Below are 9,468 nucleotides of genomic sequence, written 5' to 3'. Positions count from 1 at the left end.
TCACTGTTTATTTGCAATAATAATAATAATAATAATAATAATAATAATAATAATAATAATAATAATAATAAAGAAAAACAACTGGCTCTCCCCAACAGAAAGAGAAGAACTGGAAAGGAAATGTCACACGACAACGAATTACACGAAGACGAACTGAGAGACGATGCCACAGAAGACGACAGGGAGGATGAGGTATCAAACAACGACACAGAAGAAGAAACACCGACGAAGTAACAGAGAGGACGGAATGGGTAGAAAAAATTAGACAATGGATGGAGCCAGATACAGAGAGAACAAAGATCCCCTCCATGAAAGCCTACACACCAAGAAATTATTGGGTAGAGAAAAACAAGTGAGGTCATGAAATAATGGGCATAATACACACCACCAGTATCACAGAAACAAATAACTTGGTATATGCAGAGCAAGATTAGTAGCAGAACTGATGGGGATTCGAACACCAACACACCAGCACAACCAACCCAACAGAAACCAAAACAGCAACCTCCTTGGAAAAGGCGCCTGGAAAAGCAAATCATGGTGATGAGATCTGACTTGAGTAAACCGAAAGAGATGGCAGAAAAAAGGCTAAGAAGCAAGAAAACAAGGGAGGAACTCAACGAGAAATACAAAGTACAAGAGAGGGGCTAAACAACACAATAGAAGATGTAAAACAGAGGCTTAAGGCCAAAGCACATAAGATCCAACGGTACATGAACAGGAATAAGGGATACCAACAGAACAAACTATTCGGACCAACCAGAAAAGACTATACAGTCCAACTAAGAGGGGAAGACAACCACCAGAAATTCCTGAAGCCGAACAAAGTAAGAGACTCTGGGAAAAACATATGGAGCAATCCGGTATCACACAACAAACATGCAACATGGCTCCAGGAAGTCAAGGAAGAAGAAACAGGGAGAATAAAACAAAGATTCACAGAGATCACGACAGACACAGTCAGACACCAACTAAAGAAAATGCCTAACTGGAAAGCCCCAGGTCCCGATGAAGTCCATGGATACTGGCTCAAAAACTTCAAGGCCCGACACCCACGAATAGCAGAACAACTCCAGCATTGTATCTCAAATCACCATGCACCCAAATGGATGACCACAGGAAGGACATCCTTAGTACAAAAAGACAAGAGTAAGGGAAATATAGCCAGTAACTACAGGCCTATCACCTGCCTACCAATAATGTGGAAGTTACTGACAGGTATCATCAGTGAAAGGCTATACAATTACCTAGAGGAGACAAACACCATCCCCCACCAACAGAAAGGCTGCAGAAAGGAAGTGTAGGGGCACAAAAAGACCAGCTCCTGATAGACAAAATGGTAATGAAGAACAGTAAGGAGAAGGAAACCAACCTAAGCATGGAGGCATGGATAGACTATAAGAAAGCCTTCGACATGATACCACACACATGGCTAAAAAATAGAATGCCTGAAAATATATGGGGCAGAGGAAAACACCATCAGCTTCCTCAAAAATACAATGCGCAACTGGAATACAATACTTACAAGCTCTGGAATAATATTAGCAGAGGTTAATATCAGGAGAGGAAATCTTCCAGGGCGACTCACTGTCCCACTACTTCGTTCGTAGCCATGATTCCCATGACAAAAGTACTACAGAAGATGGATGCCGGTACCAACTTAAGAAAAGAGGCAACAGAATTAACCATCTGATGTTCATGGACGACATCAAGCTGTATGGTAAGAGCATCAAGGAAATAGATACCCTAATCCAGACTGTAAGGATTGTATCTGGGGACATCAAGATGGAGTTTGGAATAGAAAAATGCGCCTTAGTCAACATACAAAAAGGCAAAGTAACGAGAACTGAAGGGATAAAGCTACCAGATGGGAGCAACATCAAACACATAGATGAGACAGGATACAAATACCTGGGAATAATGGAAGGAGGGGATATAAAACACCAAGAGATGAAGGACACGATCAGGAAAGAATATATGCAGAGACTCAAGGCGATACTCAACCGTCAAAACTCCAACGCCGGAAATATGATAAAAGCCATAAACACATGGGCAGTGCCAGTAATCAGATACAGCGCAGGAATAGTCGAATGGACGAAGGCAGAACTCCGCAGCATAGATCAGAAACCAGGAAACATATGACAATACACAAAGCACTACACCCAAGAGCAAATACGGACCAGACCTATACATAACACGAAAGGAAGGATGGGAGAGGACTACTAAGTATAGAGGACTGTGTCAACATCGAAAACAGAGCACTGGGGCAATATCTGAAAACCAGTGAAGACGAGTGGCTAAAGAGTGCATGGGAAGAAGGACTAATAAAAGTAGACGAAGACCCCCAGAAAATATACAGAGAAAGGAGAAAGACAGACAGAACAGAGGACTGGCACAACAAACCAATGCACGGACAATACATGAGACAGACTAAAGAACTAGCCAGCGATGACACATGGCAATGGCTACAGAGGGGAGAGCTAAAGAAGGAAACTGAAGGAATGATAACAGCGGCACAAGATCAGGCCCTAAGAACCAGATATGTTCAAAGAACGATAGATGGAAATAACATCTCTCCCATATGTAGGAAGTGCAATACGAAAAATGAAACCATAAACCACATAGCAAGCGAATGGCCCGGCACTTGCACAGAACCAGTACAAAAAGAGGCATGATTCAGTAGCAAAAGCCCTCCACTGGAGCCTGTGCAAGAAACATCAGCTACCTTGCAGTAATAAGTGGTACGAGCACCAACCTGAGGGAGTGATAGAAAACGATCACGCAAAGATCCTCTGGGACTATGGTATCAGGACGGATAGGGTGATACGTGCAAACAGACCAGACGTGACGTTGATTGACAAAAGTCAAGAAGAAAAGTATTACTCATTGATGTCGCAATACCATGGAACACCCGAGTTGAAGAGAAAGAGAGGGTAAAAATGGATAAGTTATCAAGATCTGAAAATAGAAATAAGAAGGATATGGGATATGCCAGTGGAAATCGTCACCCATAATCATAGGAGCACTAGGCACGATCCCAAGATCCCTGAAAAGGAATCTAGAAAAACTAGAGGCTGAAGTAGCTCCGGTGTCTCATTGCAGAATAGTGGTGATCCTAGAAACACGGCACACATAGTAAGAAAAGTGATGGACTCCTAAGGAGGCAGGATGCAACCCGGAACCCCGCACTATAAATACCACCCAGTCGAATTGGAGGACTGTGATAGAGCAAAAAAAAAAAAAAAAAAAAAAAATAATAATAATAATAATAATAATAATAATAGCCCGTACCTGTTATCCATATAATCTTGAATCCCATTTAGATCAGCCAACAGATTATGCCTGGAAGAGAAACAGAGTTATAGCACCATTTATTACCAGCAAGGCGCCCTGAAAGGCGATCACTCACGAATCTTCAAGTTAAACCATCAAGGGATTAAACTAGGTATCTCTGAACTCTCTGCCACATAAACATTATCAAATAGTCTCCCAACTTCAAACTGCTAATCATATGAGAAACGGTATAATGCGAAAGATTCTTTTAGCGGAGGTGAGATGACATTGGTTAAATAGGCCCATGCCATGGTAATTGCTTTATAGCAAGGAAATACATATTAAAGGAAAGGAAAATTACATATTGAATTAAAGGAAAGCGCATCTTCTTCGAGAAGTTCTGCTGCAAGGAGGCATTCGCGCACGTGTCGGAGGTGCCTGTTCTCATGATGGTTTGAGAATCCCCAGGTGTGTCACAGAAACTCAACAGGGGCCGACGTGTCGTCAGAACACGCCGCGAAATATGATGCGATATTTCGTCGAGATCCTTTTAAGACGTTCTTGTCCTCTCGGGAGCCTGTGACGTTCGCTGGTAGGCCCCACCCCCAGATTGCCGTATATATACGACTGACGAAGTATCAGAGATCATCAGTGTGAGACCAACAGAGAGCAACAGAGATCAACAGTGAGAGATCATCAGAGAGAGACAAGAGAAGAAGGAACAGACGAAGGATAAGAGTAGAAGGCGCTCGAGAAAGTTGGTTTTGAGGAGTAACCTGCCCTTCGAGTATCAAGAATAGACTTTGTTTGCTGCAGTACGGTGTCAAGAAGACGCCTTAAGTTATAGTTCTCCTTTGTGAAGCCGTCGCTTCTTCGAGCATTGATTTCCGACAGCTACAAAACTGGCCAGCAAGTATTTTCATTACCTCACTGTTTCTTTCCCCAGTTCACGCATTGTAAGATTTTACCTTTTTTATGTATAGGAGAAACCATTTGCATTTATCTTTGTTAGTAAGCTTGTAAATAAACCTTTGTTCTGTTTGTGTATCTTTCTATATTCGTATCCCCAGTTTCAACTGTAGGTGTTGAATTCTTTTGTTTATTTTAATATCGAACCTGTAGCGGACCTCTCGGGTTCGTAACAGCCTAGTATTTGAGAAAACTATCAAATTTGGTGTTGAACTCATCAATTTGGAGAAAACTATAATGCAATAACTAAAACATCATTTAAATGTGAATTTACGATATTTTAAAAATAAATCTTATATGGGATGAAACTATAAGACGTAAGGTTTTATCTGCCGAAAGAATTTTTCTTTCATCTTCAATACTTTTGGAGATATTAGCATTTGAATAGCGTTAGGGCCAGGCTGGGTCGGATCGGGTCGGGTCGGGTCGGGTCGGGTCGGGTCGGGTCGGGCCGGGCCGGGTCGGGTCAGGCCGGGTCGGGTTGGCCCTAGCCGCCAGAAATGAGCCTGTTTCCGGTAATGAGTTAGTTTCGCTCGTAATAATTATTATTTCTTCCCGCATTTGGCAAGACCTAGCAATTATGCAACGTGGGTTAGCACGAAACCCCATAAAAAGATTAGAATTCTCTTCTAATCCTCTTACTTATAACAGCTTCTAAAATGTTCATGGTATCTATACAGTGCGTTGTATTCGCTGTCAAGATCGTACTGACCCTTCAGTCAAGGACAGGGAAGTTTTCAGTGTCAATAAATCATTATTAATTACTACTATTCAGAGGATGGACCCTATTCATATAGAACAAACCCACCACAGAGTAAAGAGAAATACAAAAAGGAGGGCTTTCACCTATTAAAATAAAAAAACTAAAGAATGAAAAAAAACTGAAAAAATACTTGGTTAACTATGAATAGGTGTTAGCTATCTGGTACAAATTAATGAATATTTATTATTATTATTATTATTATTATTATTATTATTATTATTATTATTATTATTATTATTATTATTATCTGATGAACCCTATTTATATGGAACAAACCCACCAACGGAGCCATAAAATTGAAATTCACGCTGCAAAAGAATGTTACGGTGTTTATTAGGACGAAGTAAGACGATGTAAAGGGAGATGCAGAAAGAAGAGATCTCAATTATCAAAAAAGAAAAATAAGTAAAAAAAGAAAAAGAAAAATAATTTATTAAAATGAAGGAGAATAGTATAAGGGTATTATTGCATTGCATCTTCGCTTGAACTTCTGAAGAAGTTCCAACTTCACGACATCCCCAGTAGGGAGGCTGTTCCAGAGTACAACGTTGTGAGGAATAAAGGATCTCTGGAACTAAGAAGTTCGACAGCGAGTAACATCACGCAATATTTGTGCTTGAAATCGTTAATCATTCATTAATTATATATATCTTTTAAGGGGTTTAAGAATATAAACGACATTCGCCATAACGGAGGAAGAAACTGGCATTTATTCTTGAGTAATTATGGAAAGCTGTGGTGAGAGAAATAATTCAGGCTGTGCGACTATAGATTCGTCTCTGGAAGTCTGGGTTTGAATACGTTTTAAGTTTTTCTTTTACAGTCAATGGGCAACAGGATTCCCTGTTTGCATCCCTATGTATGTATGTATGTATGTATGTAGTATGTATGTAAGTATGTATGTATGTAATGTATGTATGTATGTATAAAAGTATAAAAATATTATATATATATATATATATATATATATATATATATATATATATATATATATATATATATATATATATATATATATATAAAGGTTTTTTTGCCACGAAGGAAAAAAACTGAAAAACTCGTTTTTTTCCCTTTTTTTCCCCTTTTTCTTCGTGGCAAAAAAAACCTTTATTTATACATAGCATCACGTTTTATATACTTACGTGATCAAGTTATTCATATATATATATATACTATATATATATATATATATATATATATATATATATATATATATATACATATATATATATATCATATATATATATATATATATATATATATAGGTATGTATATATATTATATCTATATATTTATATATATATATATATATATATATATATATATATCAATATATCACATACAAACATATCCATACATACATATTTGTAATCATACGGATATACATATATATCATATATATATCACATATATGTATATAGCATATATTTATTACTAATATTACAATAGTTTGAATTGTATATTTTCATTAAGAATAAATCAAAATTTGTAAACGTGTAGCTTTAGGTCTTCAACGTTCCAATATTACATAATAAATTAAATTTTCACTTTTCAGACAAACATTTCTGTGAAATGAATAGCATCATTCACATAAATCTGATATCATTATCAATAACAATACTTTGTACCTATTGGGAACCAAACAGTAATATATCATTAAAAAAATCTGTGATTTGGGGTTTAATAAAATATATGAACAAACGCGTGGGTATAAATCTTTTAGAAATAAAAGAGGCTTACGATATAATATATCAGTCAGTAGCAATTTCATTCTTTTATTTTATTTCCTCCCGTAAACATTGTCACTAAGACGAAGACTCGTCGTCTGCGCTCTTTTGTTAAATTAAAGATGATGTATCTTTATCTGGTGAGCTATACTATTCGCTGCAAATATTAATTATTTTTCATTGCTAACATGAAATCTTCACGATTTTACTCGTCGCAACTTGAGGTGTTGTCAGTTCTTATTCGACCTCGATGAAATATTATAGGAAATGATGCTCTGGTTCTCTGGCCAAAGTTTAGGCTCTGGGAGCCTAAAAAAACTCTCTCTCTCTCTCTCTCTCTCTCTCTCTCTCTCTCTCTCTCTCTCTCTGCTGGCAATGCAGAGGGGCTCTCGGACAGGCAACTAACTGTGGCTAATGTATGACGCATTTCCCTCTGTAATGAATATGTAGGTTTGCGTATGTCTTCTCTATTAAGCTAATCAATCTTTTGAAAATATCTTCTTTTCGTTATCGAAGAAGTTCAGGGAGAAGAGTTATTTCACACTGGAGATGAAATCAAAACAATTATGTTTAAATGTAACAAATTCATTTAGACGGAAAGTTGACTTAGAAACTGTTCAGTAGACGAAGACTAATCGCTTAAAATGAAGTTTATAAAAAAAAAAACAATGAAATAAAAATTGCATCAAAAGAGAACTAAGTTTTCATGTCAATGAAGATATACTTGAAAAATGTTTTTCTTGGGAATTAACGAAGGATATCGATATAGTAATGTTTATAAAGCAAAAAAAATAAAAGCGACAAAAACCACACGTCATAAAAACTGCTTTAAAAGAAGACTAAGATCTCTAAGCAATGGAGTTATAAAAACGTTTTTCTTACATAGTTAAAGAGATAGAACTCGAGAATAGAATGTAGAATATAGTATATAGAATATAGAATATAATATACATTTTAGGCCAAAGGCCAAGCGCTGGGACTTATGGGGGCATTCAGCATTGAAAGAGAAACAGTAAAATGGTTACAAAGGTGTAACAGTAGGAAAGGTCTCGTAACTGCACCATGAATCAATTATTAGGAGAGGGTGGAAAGGAAGATGGAAGAAAGATAATATGAAGGGAGGTACAGCAAAAGGAATGAAAGAAATTTAAGTAATGCCTACAGTGCACCGCACTACCACCATACGAGGAGAAGTCCGGTTTCATATATTATAATATATAGTTCTATAATATATATTATATATATATATATATATTTATATATCTATATATATATATAAATATAAAGCTAGAGAGAAAGAGAGATAGAGAGAGAGAGGAGAGATATAATCATAAAAAAATAGAGAACGCGACAGGCGATGATTTAAAACAAGCAGTGCTTGCAGAAGGAAGCTCAAAATCTCATCTAATTCCTGCCTGCCCAAGCGCTTTCGAGGCCTCAGGTGGCCGATCGAACAGATGGCTCCCAGAATAACAAAAGCGAAAGCTTCCTTTTAAGGTTATTATATACTTCCTGTGTTTACGCTCAGAGAAGGAAGGGAAATTAGAGATGTTTTTTGTGAAAGGTCAGGTTTTTTTTTTTTTTACTGCACTTCACACGTGAATTTCTTTCGAATATTATGTAATAATTGTTAAGCCAATCGCTAAATTATATATATATAATATATATATATATATATATATATATATATATATATATATATATATATATATATATATATATACATATATATATATATATATTATATATATATATATATATATATATATATATATATATATATATGATATCTGTATATATATATATATATATATATATATATATATATATATATATATATGATATATATATATATATATATATATATATATATATATATATATATATATATATATATATATATATATATATATATATATTGCATTCAATTATATTCCACATAGGAAAATGAGAATTTTTTTCTTGGAAAATTTCCGGACTATTACCAACTAAAGTCTTACCAATGGTGTTAGGATATGAAAAAGTTGCACTAAAAGCAAGTAACCTTAGGGGAAAACAAAAAACTATAGACTCTAATGTGGGATGGTATCGGAATGATATAAAAAATCAGTTTTCTGTTTTCTCCTCTTGTGAGTAAATATTTTTCTTGCCAATGCTAGACTATAATCAGTATCTTCCAATTTAAAATTATCATTTTCAATACCAAAGTTCCTCATTGATAAATTTCGGACTGCAGATATTAAAGTTCTAAGAAACATTGATCTTAATATTGAAAAGAAACCCACAAATTTGCTGTATAACGTGTTTACTTATATTTACATTTTATTTAACTCAACACTCGAGTACTTTCAGGCCCATTTTCTAGTGATGTGTAGGTTGTCAGCCAAAGTCAAGGCCCACCAGGCCGACAACCTACACATCTACTGAAAATGGGCCACAGATAGGGCCTGAAAGTACTCGAGTGTTGAGTAAAATAAAATACAAATACTTATAAGTAAACACGTCACACACAGTAATTTCTTTTTCAATCTTCAGAAAAAACAAAACTAAAATAAATGTTTTTGTTTGACTGAACTTAATGCTGAGAGTTTTACATCTATGTTGTGCTAGGAGTAATTGGTAATTATAAGATTGTTATTTGTAGGTTTTCTGTGTATTTCAAACTTGTAGCCTAACTTACAACTGGAACATCCAAAAAATGAAATAATACCATTGTCTTCTTTGACAACCGTAAGT

The sequence above is a fragment of the Macrobrachium nipponense genome, chromosome 27 (genome assembly GCF_015104395.2).
Source record: "Macrobrachium nipponense isolate FS-2020 chromosome 27, ASM1510439v2, whole genome shotgun sequence".
NCBI lineage: Eukaryota > Metazoa > Arthropoda > Malacostraca > Decapoda > Palaemonidae > Macrobrachium > Macrobrachium nipponense.
Note: the sequence above shows the minus strand (reverse complement) of the source record.